General features: G+C 45.0%; 1 protein-coding gene across 1 annotated transcript in view; it reads right to left on the minus strand.

Moving 5' to 3' along the window:
* FRMD6 (FERM domain containing 6) overlaps positions 1–18141 on the minus strand; it is a 64179-nt gene that overhangs the window by 28767 nt on the left and 17271 nt on the right. The gene's annotated exons all lie outside the window — the stretch shown is intronic.

The raw sequence follows: 18141 nt of genomic DNA on the forward strand, positions 1-18141 counted from the left end.
ATTATTTTTCACGTTAATATTTTTAAACATACAAAGAGATGAAACAAAAATCAAACATCAGTGAGATCAAGATCTTTGAAAAAACGATAGTTCTCATGGTTATTTTTCAAGATGAGAAGCTACACTGACATTAAGCTATGCAGACATTTCTCATCTTTTTACATCATCTATCCACCCATCTATTGGTACCCCAAAATATTACATTTATTGCTTGGAAGAATGTTGTTTACTCGTATCCCACTGCCATAGAGGAGAGACCCAGTGCATGTTTATGGACCCATCATTGAGCAAAGTAATAGTAGGACCCTCAGACAAGTCCCATTCCCATGTTCTCAGCTGTAGCCTCATCTGGTTAACCACCATTCTTGCTGAAGGTGGATCGATCCAACCCAAGATGCTCTCCTTTCCATGTAGCTGCTGTCTCTGTAGAAGGTAAACCCTTAGTTTCAGCCCCGGTGATCCAACAGGAAAGACATAATTTAGCTTAGATCGTTGTGTGTTTTTCTTATTTGTACAAACACATGAAGCCTCCACAGAACCCCAGCCAGATGACTTCTTGGTGACCCCATTTTTCAGAAGTTGGCAGCCTTCCCCATCCCTTATTTTATTAACTTCTTCATAAGAGATATTTTGCCCTTTAACATAGCAGGACATCTTTTTTGCACATGAATATGTCCAGAATGCCAATCCTTGATAAAAGAACGTAGAATATTCATGATCTTAAGTTCAAAGGAAGACGGAGCTCAGATCCCCAGTCGTGTCCAATAACATTATGCAAACACGTCATTTGTTTTTAAGTTGTAGGATTTGGTTTCTTTAACGGAAATATTTTTGGCAATGCTTTGGAGGACTCAAGGCCTGTCCTGAAGAGATGTCAAGTCAATGTCATCATGGCACAGGTAGGGCAGACGGTTTGGTCCATGCCAATGTCAGCTTTTATCTCTAGGCCATGGCCATTTGCTTTTGTCCTAAACTGGGTCTTGGGCAGATTGATAGGATACCAAATAGGCAGAACTACAAGAAATAAGGGAAGCTATGGAGCCCAGAAGTTTAGGTGGCCACATCCACTCAAGAGATGCAGTCAACAACATGAATGATGGATGGGGACAGTTGGAAGAGAAAAGTTATAGGGAACAAGGGAAAGACCAACATGATTGTAAACATCTCATGTCAGATGCTGCCTATGAGCCCTATATAGCTGGGACCTTAATAACCCAATGACCATAATGATGTAGTAACTTCATAAAGTTTCCAAATCTTTGACCAACCAGTATTACACAAGGTCTAATGCACCTTTCTTGAAGAAGGTTATCAGAGGTGTAGCTTGTTGTTTTTTGGCTCCAATGTCATATCTAAATCAATTCCTTCTAAATCATGATTTGCCATTTATAGTAATGATGTCCTCTAATGGAGCATAGTAGCCCCCTCAGGTACCGATGGCTTGGAAGCATCTGCACAAGATTGTACTCTGTGTGTTCCATTATGCTTTCGCTGAGTGACTGTAATCTCATTTTTTTTGCATCCTAGTAAAAGTCACACCACCCAAGGACATTATTTCTCATCCACAGCGATGTCACTCTTTATTGTTTCCAGTAGACGCCACCTCCCCAACTACGCTATTGTGAGGGTATTATCTCAGCTCAACATGACAGACAGTGCAACTGCCAGGAGTCAATGGGACTGTGGGAGGAAGAAAGGTGTGAATGGACATGACTCAGACAATAGTTATATAGGATGACTTACAAGCAATGGCCAAGAGATAGTGTTAGGGTACCTTCACACTGGTCGATTCTGCTACGATTACGACGCATTTGCGTCATATTCGACATCGCAGTACGAGCTCGTAGCCAGCGGTCACACTCTACGATGTTAACGCTTTTTCTGACGTAGTTGCGATGTGAACGTCACGCGTCGCAATCGTACGCTACCCTTCACACCGCCATAGTCCTACGACTCCGAGCGTGACGTATTACCGGCATGGGCGTGCTAAAACGTCACGCCCAATCAGGAGACAGGTATGCGGAAGCCCAACCCACGTAGTCGCATTACGAGCTCGTATGACCGCCGTCACATACTACGATTTCGACCGCCACAGCGGGACATTTACGACGAAAGAAAGTTCTGCTCTTTCTTTCACATCGTACGATGCTGGGCTGCGTCGCAAATCGTAACGCCATGTCACACTTTGCAACCTCGGAACGAGGACGGATAAACGTCACAAATCGAACGCTCGTTCAGACTTTGATTGCACAGTGTGAAGGGGCCCTTAGGCCACATTCAGTCAGCTTGATATGAATATGCTCTTGGCCATATTACGTATACTTTGTTTTTTATTACGGTTTTAGGCTGATTGATAGTAATGCAGGTTATTTGTGGTCATATAAAGATTATCATTATAGTTTTTTTTACACCAGTCATTCATGAGTCTCTGGTTGGTAAGAAAACATTATCCTGAAGTGTTATAATGTAAATTGTACACTTCTCTCCTCGTACTGCATGATCTCCTTGTTCTCCACCATGGCACATAGAACATCCTTATCCTCTACCTTCATATTGCGACCTCCTCATCCTCTCCCTCCATACGGTGGGACCTCCTCATCCTCTCCCTCCGTACTGTGAAACCTTCACTTCCTCTACCTTCATACTGTAACCTCCTCATCCTCTATCTTCAAACAGTGAGACCTCTTCATCCTCTCCCTCCATACGGTGAGACCTCCTCATCCTCTCCCTCCATGCTGTGAAACCTTCCCTTTCACTACCCTCATGCTGCGACCTCCTCATCCTCTACCCTCTGCGACATCCTCCATGTTCTTCATTTGAAAACTTTTTGTACATCAGAGTTTCTAAAAACACCCCATCATCCAACGTATTGTGTATATTCCCCGCATTATCCATCATCGAAACATTTTTAGCTTTGGAAAAGAAAACTTGCATGGAACCTAAAAGATGTTCCTTGACTGCTCATTATAGCTATCCTTCATGACGGCTATGGATGACCAGTATGGTGGAATAAATGACTCCTCACACTTCCTGATGTGGCCACGTTTGACTATTCTTTGCCAGGCTCATTACTCATGGTTCTTGTGGCTGATGCTGTGAGTTTTCAGCCCCCTAATCCTCAACCCTTTGGTTTCCCACACAAGTGGAACATCTGTTGGTCACACCCAACCTCCAGTGAGAAGATGGATCCAGTCCCCGGCACTGTTGCCAGAATGAGCAGCTAGGGAGTGACCGTCCCACATTACATAATGTTTCTCGTGTTCAGTGCCCTCAGCCAAGAAGAACATTCAAACCTTTCCAGGAACAGTGAAAGCTAAATTATTATAGTCAGATCGAATATTTTCCTACACCCAAAGACAAAACCAAGCAAACCCTGGGCAGATGTCAAGACCCTTGGAGCTTTGGAGGTACATGGGAATCTCCCTAAACTTGATCTATGCTTGGCAAGCCAATGGTGGATTAGGAAAGGGTCCAGATACACCTGGAGACAGAGGTTTAGTAAAAGTACAGTCTGCAACTGTGATCTCTAGAACATCTCCTGTTGGCTCCCACTGGATTTGGTTGTAGGTAGTTTGGAAGGTCTACCAATAATTGGAGTGGCGTAATCATGCCTCCTCAAAAAAAAAAAAAAAGTGTGGCAGATCTGCCAGTATATGACACGTTGCTATCTCCGGACCACTTTATATTAGGAATCGGTAGGGGTCACATAAATCAAGCTCAATTCTCAACAATAGGGCACCAATAGCTATCCTAAGCCACCTGATCCAATGATGATAGCACAACACTCAGGGTGCCGATAGGGTTCACCCCCAATGGTCTCGTGCTGTCTTTTTTCTCACAATGTCTCGCTGCTCTCGGCACCTTCTGACGTTCTAGCTCGAAATACGAGCGGCTTTAAATAATATATTATAAATCTGGCTGCGCACACGAATCTCGGGGAGCTGCGAGGAGCGGAGTGAGAACTTCACCTCGCTTCTGACTGTCAGACTGACGTTTTCTACCAAGCTGTGAATAATCAGATGTTATTAGCTGGATATATACTTCAGGTGTGAATCTCATAAGGTTTTTTTTTTTCATTTTATTTCCATTCCACGGCTGCCTGCAATCTGAAGACATGTCAGATTTAGCGAGTAAGCACAAAAGTTTTTCTCATTTCTGATGAATCAAGCAGAATTTTTTTTTTCCCAGGGAGAAAAAAAAATTAAAGTGCTTAGTGCAAGGAATCTGTTATATAGAGTCGTCAGTCAGGACTGATAACTGGACCTTTTAAATCGCTGAAAACACTACAACTTCTAGCATGATCTTAATACAAATGTACTCTATAGACAGACACTACAACCCCCAACATGGCCCGACCACTGGAAGTGCATATACCCTGTGTACAGGTTATATCCTCCTCTGCAAAGGCAATTGTGCTGCAGAAAAAAGACAGAATTTTTTTGGGTAACAGAAATGGGTCAAAACTAAAGTAAACCGCAATAGTGCCCCAAGTTGTCGTTACCAAGCCTTCCACAAACCCTGAATGACGTATAACTCCGTGCAGATTATATATATATTATTTTTTGTAAATTGAGCCCCATTCCCCACTCTACAAGAAAAACAGTCCAACTTCTGCTTAGCACGCAGAAGAAGAGCTCGCCGGGCATGTAATAGATGTTATCAAATGCAACAAGTCCCAACAAATGTGCTGCACCAAAGGAACAAATTGCTGCGGCCATCATGAGATTAGGACGACATACTTGACAAGTTACTAATGGCGCCTCACACCGGATTGCAGCAGTGACTATCGCAGCACCTCGTCACACTTGCCCTTCAATTATCCATTAATCCGTTGGCGACCTGATGTTGCACGCAATGCGTTTCTATGTCCTAATCAGTCAGGAGCATCTCTACATGAGGATGTTATGAAGAACATGACTTAGTAATTATCTTAACACCTCATATTAAGTAACCTGATCTGACTCAGGCACTCAAATTCCTACAAGAGTTGTCCATGGCCCCCTCTCCCCCCACCATCGCAGGGTCCTAGTCACTGATTAGAGGGGCTGTCTCATGCAACTAAAGCAACAATAACTTTGCAAAACCCTCTGTGTCCTCAAGAATGGAGGGATTATTAATTCTATAATTCATAGTTTGTTGCCTAGGTTACAGGCCACCTCTGCAGTTTATCAGTGGTAACAGGTTTCCCAGGCAAGGAGAACACTTGCAAGGAATTACTGCCTCTGTGCTCCACCGATGTTACAGAGGCAAACCTACCTAGGCTTACAGCATGGGAGAGCACACACTTTGGCCTGGTGACTTAGCCATGTCATCAGCATTAACTATCAATCATCAGGAGCACATAGCCCCCAACAAGCAGAAGACGGGAGAGCAGTGTGCTCCCGAAGACGGGAGAGCAGTGTGCTCCCGAAGACGGGAGAGCAGTGTGCTCCCGAAGACGGGAGAGCAGTGTGCTCCCGAAGACGGGAGAGCAGTGTGCTCCCGAAGACGGGAGAGCAGTGTGCTCCCGAAGACGGGAGAGCAGTGTGCTCCCGAAGACGGGAGAGCAGTGTGCTCCCGAAGACGGGAGAGCAGTGTGCTCCCGAAGACGGGAGAGCAGTGTGCTCCCGAAGACGGGAGAGCAGTGTGCTCCCGAAGACGGGAGAGCAGTGTGCTCCCGAAGACGGGAGAGCAGTGTGCTCCCGAAGACGGGAGAGCAGTGTGCTCCCGAAGACGGGAGAGCAGTGTGCTCCCGAAGACGGGAGAGCAGTGTGCTCCCGAAGACGGGAGAGCAGTGTGCTCCCGAAGACGGGATCATGAGACAACACAAACACGCAATCCCTGCATGTGTTGTGGCTGTCGAACAGCTTTGAGACGTGCAGCCGTGGGGACCCAAACATATTAGAGCACGTCAAAGTCACTCTGTTAGCACCCAAGCATGATAACGCCTTATCTGAGCACGGTCGTTCAGCACTAGTTAGGATTATACATAATGGACAGAAATACTGGACATCTTAGGAGTCATCACAGCGATTTCCACCCTATAAGTCTGCAACTGTGCCAAAACTACAACTCCCAGCATTCTCTTGATAGATGGGTTGTAGATTTGCAATAGCTTGAGACAACTGTGTTTTAGACTCTGTTACCAATAATTAATGTGCATTATCCTCTAACTGCATGCATCCTTTTAAAAAAAAAAAAAATCTGATTACTACAGCAGCGAGTAATGCCCAGCCGGTGTATTATGCATGTGGGCTGGCACTACTGATGGCGGCTGTTGGTATACTAGGGTGGATTTAGAGATTTTCAGCTTCATCTACAATTAGTCATACTATGGGGCACCTGGGGTGTTAGTAATCAAATTTAGGTCACATTCAGACAGGTGTAATGCGGGTGCCATCCTGATCAGGGTTCTGACCTGTGCTGTCTTTCCCGAGACCCTTGATGCAACGATAGTAAAGTCTCAGGGAAAATAATTGATTAATGTGACATTGTATGTGCAGAAATCTGGGGGAAAACCATGAGGTCACTATAATGGTTGACTGCATCTGTTGCCTGCGGCTGTCATACCATGCTGGGGGTTGTAGATTTCCATCATCTTGAGGCTACAAAACATCGTCCCTAATGGCAATGAAAAATGTACTTACCTCAAAGTATCCTCCAACTAAATGTATTTAAAAAATCTGTTTAAAACGCAGTGAGCAACACCATGCCTGCTTAATAGCCATGTGGCTGACATGGCTATTCCTACTTCTCAGCCTTTCTGGATCCCGCAGGACAGTACCGTATTTAGGGAGCTGCTCTGGGAGATGGGAGTACCATATGTCTTTACTTCAACTGCTGATTCAGCCAAGTACAATGGTGGAGCAGGGAACAGGCAGGTTCCTTCTCCACGGTTTAGTCTGGGTTGAGACTGCAGGACCTTTCAGCCATGTTATTTTCTCAGGCCACTTGACTGGCAGCACACACCAGCTCAGCAGACAGGCAGAACACTGTCAAGTAGTATGGAAGTGTGGGGACATCATACTGTGTAGGGTGGATACTGGGGTCATCTTACTGAGTGTGGAGAGCTGTGGATGAATCCACGGTGAGAGGCATCATACTGTATGGAGAGCACTGGGGACATCATACTGTGTAAGGTGGATACTGGGGTCATCTTACTGTGCATGGAGAGCTGTGGATGAATCCACGGTGAGAGGCATCATACTGTATGGAGGGCACTGGGGACATCATACTGTGTAGGGTGGATACTGGGGTCATCTTACTGTGCATGGAGAGCTGTGGATGAATCCACGGTGAGAGGCATAATACTGTATGGAGGGCACTGTGGGAACATCATACTGTGTAGGGTGGATACTGAGGTAATCTTAATGTGTATGAAGATGGAGGAATGATAATAATGTTTATTTCTATAGCGCCAACATATACCGCAGCACTGTACAATTCAGAGGGGACCTGTACAGACAAAGACATTATAGAATAAACACATAACTCAGATACCAAAGGAATGAGGGCCCTGCTCGAAAGCTTACAATCTATGAGGAAATAGGCGAGATGCAGAAGGTAAAATGGTAAAAGGTGTTTGTAGTGTACAGACCAGCCATCTAATATATAAAGCTGAATGTGTGTATGTATGTATGTATGTATGTATGTATGTATGTATGTATGTATGTGTGTGTGTGTGTGTGTGTGTGTGTGTGTGTGTGTGTGTGTGTGTGTGTGTGTGTGTGTGTGTGTGTGTGTGTGTGTGTGTGTGTGTGTATGTATGTATGTCCGGGATTGGCATCTGAACCGTCGCAGCTACAGCCACAAAATTTTGCACAGTCACACGTCTGGACCCCGAGAGCGTCAAAGCTATGTTGTGAGGTGAAATTTTAACCCCGCGCTTTCCAATTCACCAAACAATTTTGCCCCTATCTACATAATGGGGAAAAAGTGAAAGGAAAAGTGTTGGAGGCAAATTAACAGCTGCCAGATGTGAACAAGGGGGACTTAAAGAATGAGAGCGATGGCGCCAAAGAGTATATACTGTACAGTTGCTAAGGTGGGGCCCCGACATGGGATAATCACCACACCACCACGGGGATATGAACACACACACAAAATGCGCCACACACTACCACGTGCTCGAACACATATACCACCCTCAGCGCACATTTCACCACACATACACCAACCTCGCCACATAAAAGTTGAAACACAAAAGTCGCCGCTCAAAACTCGCCACACGCAAAACTCACCTCATGGAAAACTCGCCACATGCAAAACTTGCACACGCGGAAAAATTGCCACATGCACAAAAGTTGCAACACATGCAAAAGTTGCCTCACACAAAACTTGCACATACTCAAAAGGCACCACACATAAAACTCGCCACGCCCAAAACTCGCTGCACACAACTTGCTACACTAACCTGTCACATGCAACTCGACACACAAAAAGTTGCTACACGCATGTCGCCACACAACTCATCTCACAAAAGTCGCTACATGCATGTCGCCACACGCAACTCAACACACATAACTTGACACACGAAACTCGCCCTAAAATACACACAAGTCTGGTATTATCCTTCAAAAATAAAAATCTGATTAATAAGCTGAAAAACTACAAGAGCAACAAATGTACCATATAGGAATCCGGCAGCTGTCAGTCACATGACCAGTCTATTATGTGTATGTGTGAGCTAATATATACTGCCAGGGGGTGGGCTTACTGTTGGCTGGGGATTTATCAGGCTGCTAATTTAGCTTACAAATACTGAGGTAAAATTACTGACCAAATAACATGTGAACGAGGTCTAATACAGGAGGAGATGACATACAGATATATACTATATACAGGAGGAGATGACACACAGGTATATACTATTTACAGGGGAGATGACACACAGGTATATACTATATGCAGGAGGAGATGACACACACAGATATATACTATATACAGGAGAGATGACACACAGGTATATACTATATAGAGGAGGAGATGACATACAGGTGTATACTATATATAAGGGAGATGACAAACATGTATATACTGAGGTGAAAATGAGAGGTGTGAGGTGAAAATGAGAGGTGTGAGGTGAAAATGAAAAGGTGTGAGTGCAAAATGAGAGGAGTGAGGGAAAATAGTGGAGTGATCGGAAAATGACAGATGTGAGGTCGAAATGACAAGTGTTAGGGGGAATGAGAGGAGTGAGGGGGAAAATAAGAGGAGTGAGGGGGAAAATGAGAGGTGTGAGGGAGAAAATGAAAGATGTGATGGGGAAAATGAGAGGCGTGATGGGAAAATAAGAGAAGTGAGGTGCTATAACTAACCACAGATATTTACTATGCCCAGGCAACGCCGGGCTCTTCAGCTAGCTTAGATTTACAATCTCCATGCTTTTCTCATGGTCAACTTTATGTGGCCTGTTCAAGAGTTGGAACAGCCAAAAATCTGTTTGTCTTTGCACCTGAAGGAAAAACTAAGAATGTCGTTTATCAAAAGGCTCTCGAATAAGTAGTAGAAGATTACTTCACATTACTTGGCCAATTTAGTTAAATCTGTGTGGAATATCTCTGGTGTTGAAATATATGTTGTAAAATGCTTCTATTAGCTTAGTTTTTGCCTTTTAATAATTACATTTCTATCTATTTGTTTTGTGTTTTTTTTGTGCAGAATAAATTTTTGTTAACACATTCTATTTTGATAACAGCAGTTATTACCCCGGGCGAAGCCGGGTAGTACAGCTAGTAATATAATAAAATCGGGTGTTCAAGTAATGCTGCACGAACCGTTCACCAGCCAGTATGTGTACAGTACAGGTACAGAGAGCTATTAAATGCATAAAGAATGTGAGAACAAATGATAAAAGGGTCCTGATTGTGAAGATATTCTTATCGGCCAAATGGGGACAGTTCGATGAGGTGAGGTGATAGGCCAGTTTAAAGAAATGCATTTTTAGGGCACGCTTAAAACTGTGGGTATTGGGAACTAATAGAATTGTCCTGGGTAGTGCATTCCAAAGAATTGGGGCAGGAACGTGAGAAGTCTTGCAGGCGGGAGTGGGAGGTTCAGATTATTGAGGATGTTAATTTTAGGTCATTACGGAAGAAAGAAACTGGGAAATAAGAGGGTTTTATCCGATGACAATGGGGTGTCAGGGAAAGGGGAGATATACTCACCTGGTTAGGTTGCTGAATGGCAACACATAACGAGCATATAAAACAGCTGCTGCACAGATACCGGTCAAAAGGACTACCAAAGACACAGAAAGACGTTTTAGTTTTACAGATATTTAGATATCAGCATCGCATGAATGATACGTTAGTCTTCCTCTCTGAATCTTAGGTCATTAGCAGAATGAAGGTCACGGGTAGGGTGGAAGACGGATGAGGGAGAAGATGTAGGGTGGTGCTGAAACGTGGAGCGCTTTGTGGGTGAGAGTTATAAGTTTATATTGAACTCTGGAGTGAATGAGTAACCAGTGCAATGACTGGCACAAGGTAGAGGCATCGGTGTAACGGTTGGTGAGTATTATGATCCTGGCTGCAGCATTCAGGACAGATTGGAGGGGGGGGGGGGGGAGTTTGGTAAGAAGGAGACCGATTAGTAGAGAGTTACAATAGTCCTGTTGAGAATAAATAAAGCTACAGTAAGAGTTTTTGCAGAGTCAAAAGGTAAGAAATGGTAGAATTCTAGAAGTGTTTTGAGGTGTAGGCGACAGGAGTGAGCGAGCGATCAGATGTAGAAGTGAAGGAAAGATCTGAATCAAGAGTGACCCCCAAGACAGTGGGCACGTTGGTGGGGAGTAATGGTAGAACCACACACAGAAATGGCAATATCAGGCATAGGTAGGTTAGTGGAGGGAGGAAACACAAGGAGGTCACTTTTTGACATATTCAGGTTTAGACAGAGGGATGTCACTGTGAGAGGCATCATACTGTATGGGTGGACTGTGGGGAATGTACTTGTGAGGCATGATACTGTGTAGGGTGGACACTGGGGTCATCTTACTGTGTGTGGAGATGGGGGAATTCATGGTGAGAGACATACTGTAAGGAGGGTACTATGGGGACATCATAGTGTGTGCGTGGGCGGTGAGGAATGTAAGGGCCCCTTCACACTGGTCGATTCTGCTACGATTACGACGCATTTGCGTCATATTCGACATCGCAGTACGAGCTCGTAGCCAGCGGTCACACTCTACGATGTTAACGCTTTTTCTGACGTAGTTGCGATGTGAACGTCACGCGTCGCAATCGTACGCTACCCTTCACACCGCCATAGTCCTACGACTCCGAGCGTGACGTATTACCAGCATGGGCGTGCTAAAACGTCACGCCCAATCAGGAGACAGGTATGCGGAAGCCCAACCCACGTAGTCGCATTACGAGCTCGTATGACCGCCGTCACATACTACGATTTCGACCGCCACAGCGAGACATTTACGACGAAAGAAAGTTCTGCTCTTTCTTTCACATCGTACGATGCTGGGCTGCGTCGCAGATCGTAACGCCATGTCACACTTTGCAACCTCGGAACGAGGACGGATAAACGTCACAAATCGAACGCTCGTTCAGACTTTGATTGCACAGTGTGAAGGGGCCCTAACTGTGGAACATCATTCTTTGATTGTTGAGCACTGTGGGAAGTCATTACAAGGGTCACCATACTATGTGGGAACACTACTGGCCTCCACCAAAAGTACATTTCTGCGTGGATGCAAGGAAAGAAGGAACGGGGTGAAGTTAGGGAAATGACTTGGGCTACTTTCACACTAGCGTCGGGCTCGGCCCGTCGCAGTGCGTCGAGCCGAGGTTACCGACGCTAGCGTTGTATACGCCGCACAACGGGGGCAGCGGATGCATTTTTCCAGCGCATCCGCTGCCCTATTGTGAGGTGCGGGGAGGTGGGGGCGGAGTTCCGGCCTCGCATGTGCGGTCAGAAAAAGCGGACCGTCGGCGGCAAAAAACGTTACATGTAGCGTTTTTTTGTGCCGACGGTCCGCCACAACACGGCGCAACCAAACCGTCGCACGACGGTTGCAACGTGTGTCAAGCTGTCGCAATACGTCGCTTAATGTTAGTCTATGGGGAAAAAACGCATCCTGCAAGCACTTTTGCAGGATTCGTTTTTTCGGCCAAACGACGCATTGCGATGGATTGCAAAAAACGCTAGTGTGAAAGTAGCCTTAGGATAAAATAAAAACTGCCCGGGCGCACGGTTATTCATGATAGCTGGCTGTTGGTCGGTGATTTCAGGAAAATCTTCCTTTGCATATTTTCTCAACAACCCGACAAAAAAAATTGGCAAGTGTTGTGTTTTTAATCAGATCTGGCCTCAGACAGCAGTCCGGCAGGTGCATTGTATAATACCCCTCTGTACTAGGGGTCTAATGCGGAGCTGGAAAGGTCCCTCGGCCCCACTGCTACTGATTTGGCCCCAAGGACAGATTTTAAATTTCCTAGGTAATTTTTAGATGAAGTTGCCTTTAAAACCAATTACATTTTATATCATCCTGCACGTATTTCCAAGCAATTAACAGGATTACAGTATTGTTGTGGTCTTGCTGTTTTCATGCATCTATTTTTCATTGGTTCTGGCAGCGCGGTAACGAGTCTCATTCATTATAACATATGTCTTCTGTTGGCTGGAAAACAATATCCATGTTGTTACGCGGCAAAGCACATGAGCACGCCAAGCTTCGCAATCACATACAGGGACTGATAAGCCACACCACAGCAATGTCATTTAAAGGGTTAATGCCACAAAATCAATCCAAGCTCAGAGGCTTAAAATCCTATAATGATAGGGAATCTGTCAGCAGGTTTTTGCTATGTAATCTGATGTAGTGTACGAGAGCCCAATTCCAACGACATGTCACTTATTAGGCCAGTGTTTTATCAGCAGGAGATTATGTCTTGTGCCTCCTAGTCCAACCCCGCCCCAGAACTGATACAATGTACACAGAAAGTGGCCAATCAGTATTGTGGGCGGGATTATACACGGCTCAGCATTCAGAGCTCCGCTAGATCTCCAGCAGAGAAAACTGTGATTCTATCAAAATGACAGCAAGTGATACATCGCTGGAATCAGAATCTCAGTCCCTACATGATGCTGCTCTCAGATTATATAGCAAAAACCTCCTGACAGATTCCCTTTTAAAGTTGACAAGCGCAACCAATTTCCAGAAGTCTGATGCCAGTTATCTCAGGGCATCCAGATTTATTTATCGACTTACATCACCAGAGAGACATTTTCTCTGTTGCCATTGACACATTTCCAGCTCCATCGGAGGTTTGAGACGAAATTTTCCAAAATGCTGATTTATTTTATTTTTGTCTTCTTTTTACTGATTAAGCAGATTTTCGTCATATTTAATTGTTTGTTTCACACAGCGACTGGTACAAGATGCAGTCGAATAGTTGTTACATCTGCTGGAAAATTGCTGGCGATAGACAGAAAGCGAGATGATTCGCCACCATTGTGTACAGACGGCTGAATATCCGCTGTCAGCAGGTTACATTATACAGATGGTCTGTATACAGGGGGTCACCGTATACAGGAGGTGGGGGTCACTGTATAAGGGGAGGGGGGTCTCAGTATACGGGGGGGGGGGGGGGGGGGGGGTCTCCGTATCTCCAGGGGAGGTCTCCGAGGTTGTATAGAAGCCACACAAAAAATAACCTGAGAACTCTTAGAAATCTAATTTCATTATATACTTTGCTGTTCTTAGGCCAGACGCATCAGCTTGACGTCTCTTGAGCCTTCGCTTTGGCTTCTATTGTAAAGTAATGAACGTCTTCCTAGCAGAAAACTCCCGCAGAATGGAAGGGTCACTTCTTATAAATGCTTGGCACTTTGAAAGACTGAACATGGTTTTTTTTTCCCTCCATTTTTTTTAAAGGACCTGCTCAAAAAAGGCAAAAAAGAGACAGGTTGAACATTCCCCTTGGAAAACAAATGCCTGCCAATATTTGAAGGTAGCCATACAAATTGGATTGTGGCCAAAGTTACTGGTTGACCATCTAATATGAATGGGGCTATCCCAACTCTTCCTTGTTAACAGATATAGAGGGAAAGAAGGGTTGGAAATGTTGGATTTCTTTATTTTTGCTGCAGATAACTCAAAGCCAGATGCCTGGTAGCGGCTCTCTATTAAGATGACATGGTGCATGCCACTGGCAAAAGAGTAACCCTTAAACTGTTTTCCACAGGAAAGAACCAAAAAATTCCCAACATGATCTGTGTATGAACATATAACATTTCTAGCCAATCATGAGCCAACAAATTGCCCATTATGGCTGACCTAAAAAGTTTATGGACACTTCAAGCTGATCCTTCACATCCAGTGTCACACCTCAACCCTTAAGACCACCCTACAATGACCTTGATGACCTCTTAGTAAACATGGAAAATAATTTGCCTACAACCAAAAAGTAAAAAGCTGAGCTCAGTAAGGACAAAAAAAAAAAAATGGGAGTAAAACTATAGGAATGTGAGAATTTGGTAACCACAGATAGATGTCTGCATTTCCCATCTGGGGTCCCGAAATGGACAACAACAAAAAAAACAGCTGAGATCATCCGAATGTAAAAGTCAATGACAACTCCGCATCTGTTACACATTAGGGATAATTCACATTTGGCTTCACATTCATTTTTCCAGCTCGTTCTGGATATATTACATGTCTACAGGACGAATAAATAAAAACACCCTGTTCATTCACAGGCAACGCAATCTTCCTGGAGATGTGATACTTTGCAATCTAATATCCAGCCGGTCAAATGTGTCCCGCTCAGGTTACAGTTGTCAAATTTAACAGCAATGCCCCCCTTAGTAACCATTTTTGTTCCAATATATCTAGAATGAAAAATAAAGAAACAATTAAAAATCTGCACTTCCGTCCAGGACGATGTGCTGCCGAGAACGATGACTTAAGCTGGCTAAAAAAACCCAAAAAATATTGCATCTATGAATTAATGTTTTGCTCATTCGTCGGGTGATTGCGGGTTTGTTCAGACCGGTCAGTAACAAGTGTTACAGGGAAAGATCGTTCCCCAATTTTCAGCCCATTTAAAATCACTATCACTAAACATTATAGTCTGGTATTATGGAAGCACATTATTATTATTATTATTATTATTATTATAGCGCCATTTATTCCATGGCGCTTTACATGTGAGGAGGGGTAAACATAATAAAAACAAGTACAATAATCTTAAACAATACAGGTCAAAACTGGTACAGGAGGAGAGGATCCTGCCCACGAGGGCTCAATCTACAAGGGATGGGTGAGGATACAGTAGGCGAGGGTAGAGCTGGTCGTGCAGCGGTTTGGTCGATCGGAGGTTACTGCAGGTTGTAGGCTTGTCGGAAGAGGTGGGTCTTCAGGCTCTTTTTGAAGGTTTCGATGGTAGGCGAGAGTCTGATGTGTTGTGGTAGAGAGTTCCAGAGTAGGGGTGATGCGCGAGAGAAATTTTGTAGGCGATTGTGGGAAGAGGAGATAAGAGGGGAGTAGAGAAGGAGATCTTGCGAGGATCAGAGGTTGCGTGCAGGAAAATACCGGGAGACGAGGTCACAGATGTATGGAGGAGACAGGTTGTGGATGGCTTTGTATGTCATGGTTAGGGTTTTGTACTGGAGTCTCTGGGTAATGGGGAGCCAGTGAAGGTATTGACAGAGAGGAGAGGCCGGGGAATAGCGGGGAAACAGGCAGATTAGTCGAGCAGCAGAGTTTAGAATGGATTGGAGGGGTGCGAGAGTGTTAGAGGGGAGGCCACAGAGCAGGAGGTTACAGTAGTCGAGGCGGGAGAAGATGAGGGCATGGACTAGGGTTTTTGCAGATTCTTGGTTTAGGAATGTACGGATCCATGAAATATTTTTGAGTTGAAGGCGGCAGGAAGTGGAAAGGGCTTGGATATGCAGTTTGAATAAGAGATCAGTGTCAAGGATTACCCCAAGGCAGCGAGCTTGTGGGACTGGGGAGAGTAGGCAGCCGTTTACTGTAATGGATAGGTTTGTTGGGGGGGATTGCGTGAGATGGGGGAAAGACGATGAATTCTGTTTTGTCCATGTTAAGTTTTAAAAATCTAGAGGAGAAGGATAAAATAGCAGACAGACATTGAGGGATTCTGGTTAGTAGGGTGGTGATATCTGGTTCAGAGATGTAGATCTGCATGTCAGTATCATCTCTATGCTGATGACAACCGTGAGATTCTATGAGCTGTCCCAGGCCAAAGTTGTAAATGGAGAAGAGCAGGGGCCCTAGGACTGAACCTTGCGGGACTCCGACAGATAGGGGACGAAGTGAGGAGGTGTTGTGTGAGTGGGAGACGCTGAATGTCCGGTTAGGCATGACGAGATCCAGGATAGGGCCAAGTCTGTGATGCCAAGGGATGAAAGGGTCTGTAGTAATAGGGAATGGTCCACTGTGTAAAAGGCAGAGGACAGGTCCAGGAGGAGGAGGACAGACTAAGTGTCGCTTGCTCTTGGCGGTTTATACGTCATCGGTGACCTTAGTTAGGGCAGTTTCAGTGGAGTGGTGTGACCGGAAGCCAGATTGTAAGCGGTCGAAGAGGGAGCAGGAAGAGAGATGGGAGGACAGTTCAAGATGGACGTGTTGTTCCAGTAGTTTTGAGGTATAGGGGAGAAGTGATATAGGGCAGTTATTAGTGATAGGTTAGGGTTAGGATGAAGACTGTGGCGAGGTTTGGGATGAAGTGGGATGGGATCGGGTCAAGTGAACATGTGGTGAGATGCGATCTTGAGAGTAGAGAGGAGAGGCGATCTTCTGTAATGGTGGAGAAGTTGGTTTTGGAGGTGGAGGGCTGGGCAGTTGGGAGAAAGGGCTCTGGGGGTTGTCGACTAAAACGGAATTTAAGGTGTTGAATAACTGTTTAGGGTTGTGAGACGGAGGATATGAGAAGTAGGTTTGTTTAGCTGTGGCGAGTGTTGTCTTGAAAGTAGTGAGGGACTGTTTGAATGTGATGAAGTGCTCGCTGGAGTGGGATTTTTTCCATCTCCGCTCAGCAGCCCTGGAAGCTCGCCTCAGTTCTTTGGTCAGGCTGGTGTACCAGGGCTGTCTGTTGACTTTGCGAGCTTTGGTATGTGTGAGAGGGGCAAGAGATTCCAAAGCTACAGCTATTGTAGTGTTATAAAGAGCGGCAGCATCATCCGCATTGTGTAGGGAACTTATGTCTGTGAGAGGGAGGAGGGATTCAGAGAGTGAGTGTAGATCAAGGTGTTTCAGATTTCTGCAAGGGTGTGCAAGTTTGTGGGATGGGGATTGTAGACAAGGAGTGGAGAGGGAAGAGAATGTAAGTAGATTGTGGTCAGAAAGATGAAGAGGTGAGTTAGAGAGGTTAGATAGTGAGCAGAGGCGGCGGAAGATGAGGTCCAGTGTGTGATCATCTTCGCGAGTGGCTGCAGAAGACCATTAAGTGAGGCCGAAGGAGGAAGTGAGAGAGATAGAAGTTTAGTGGCAGCTGAGAGGGAAGTGTCAATGGGGATGTTGAAGTCACCCATGATGATAGTGGGGACGTCCGCAGAAAGGAAATGAAGTAGCCAGGTGGTAAGGTGGTCAAATAAGGTGGCAGCTGGCACTGGGGGGCGGTAAATGACAGCCAGTTGGAGGGGGAGTAGATGCGCACAGAGTGCACCTCACATAAGTCTGAATACACAAAGCACAAGTTGTAGATATTTCTAAAGTCGTTTCAATTGCCATCTATGATATATCAGAACAATAAAAAAAAATTGTGAAAAACAGATGAAGACGTGATCCACTCAGAGTTGCTCTTCTACAAAATCTAAGATATGAGAGAACTGCGCTCCTTCGGATCTCCCGTTTTTTAGGCTTTTAAAAATGTGACACCTAGACATCTCCGTTTCCCTAAGAAACCAGACGCTCGCTTCATGGTTTACACATTCGAAAGAGATTCATCAGATGAAGATTAGAAAACTGCAAGGTCCTTCAACTATTTAGAACCTCGAAAAGTAAAGTTAAAATTGACCCTGAAGACGACTCTCTTGGAAAATCTCTACCGTTACCCGTTCCTACTGTAAAGTTGACCACTGCAGAAGCTGCCTTCTTTCAGGAAGCCCATAACCAAGTTCTGAGGGACACAAAGTTCCACAAAACACAACTTAGAAGATCCTGGGCACAGAGCAGACTTATGC

This window comes from Ranitomeya variabilis, chromosome 1 (assembly GCF_051348905.1).
Source record: "Ranitomeya variabilis isolate aRanVar5 chromosome 1, aRanVar5.hap1, whole genome shotgun sequence".
Classification (NCBI taxonomy): domain Eukaryota; kingdom Metazoa; phylum Chordata; class Amphibia; order Anura; family Dendrobatidae; genus Ranitomeya; species Ranitomeya variabilis.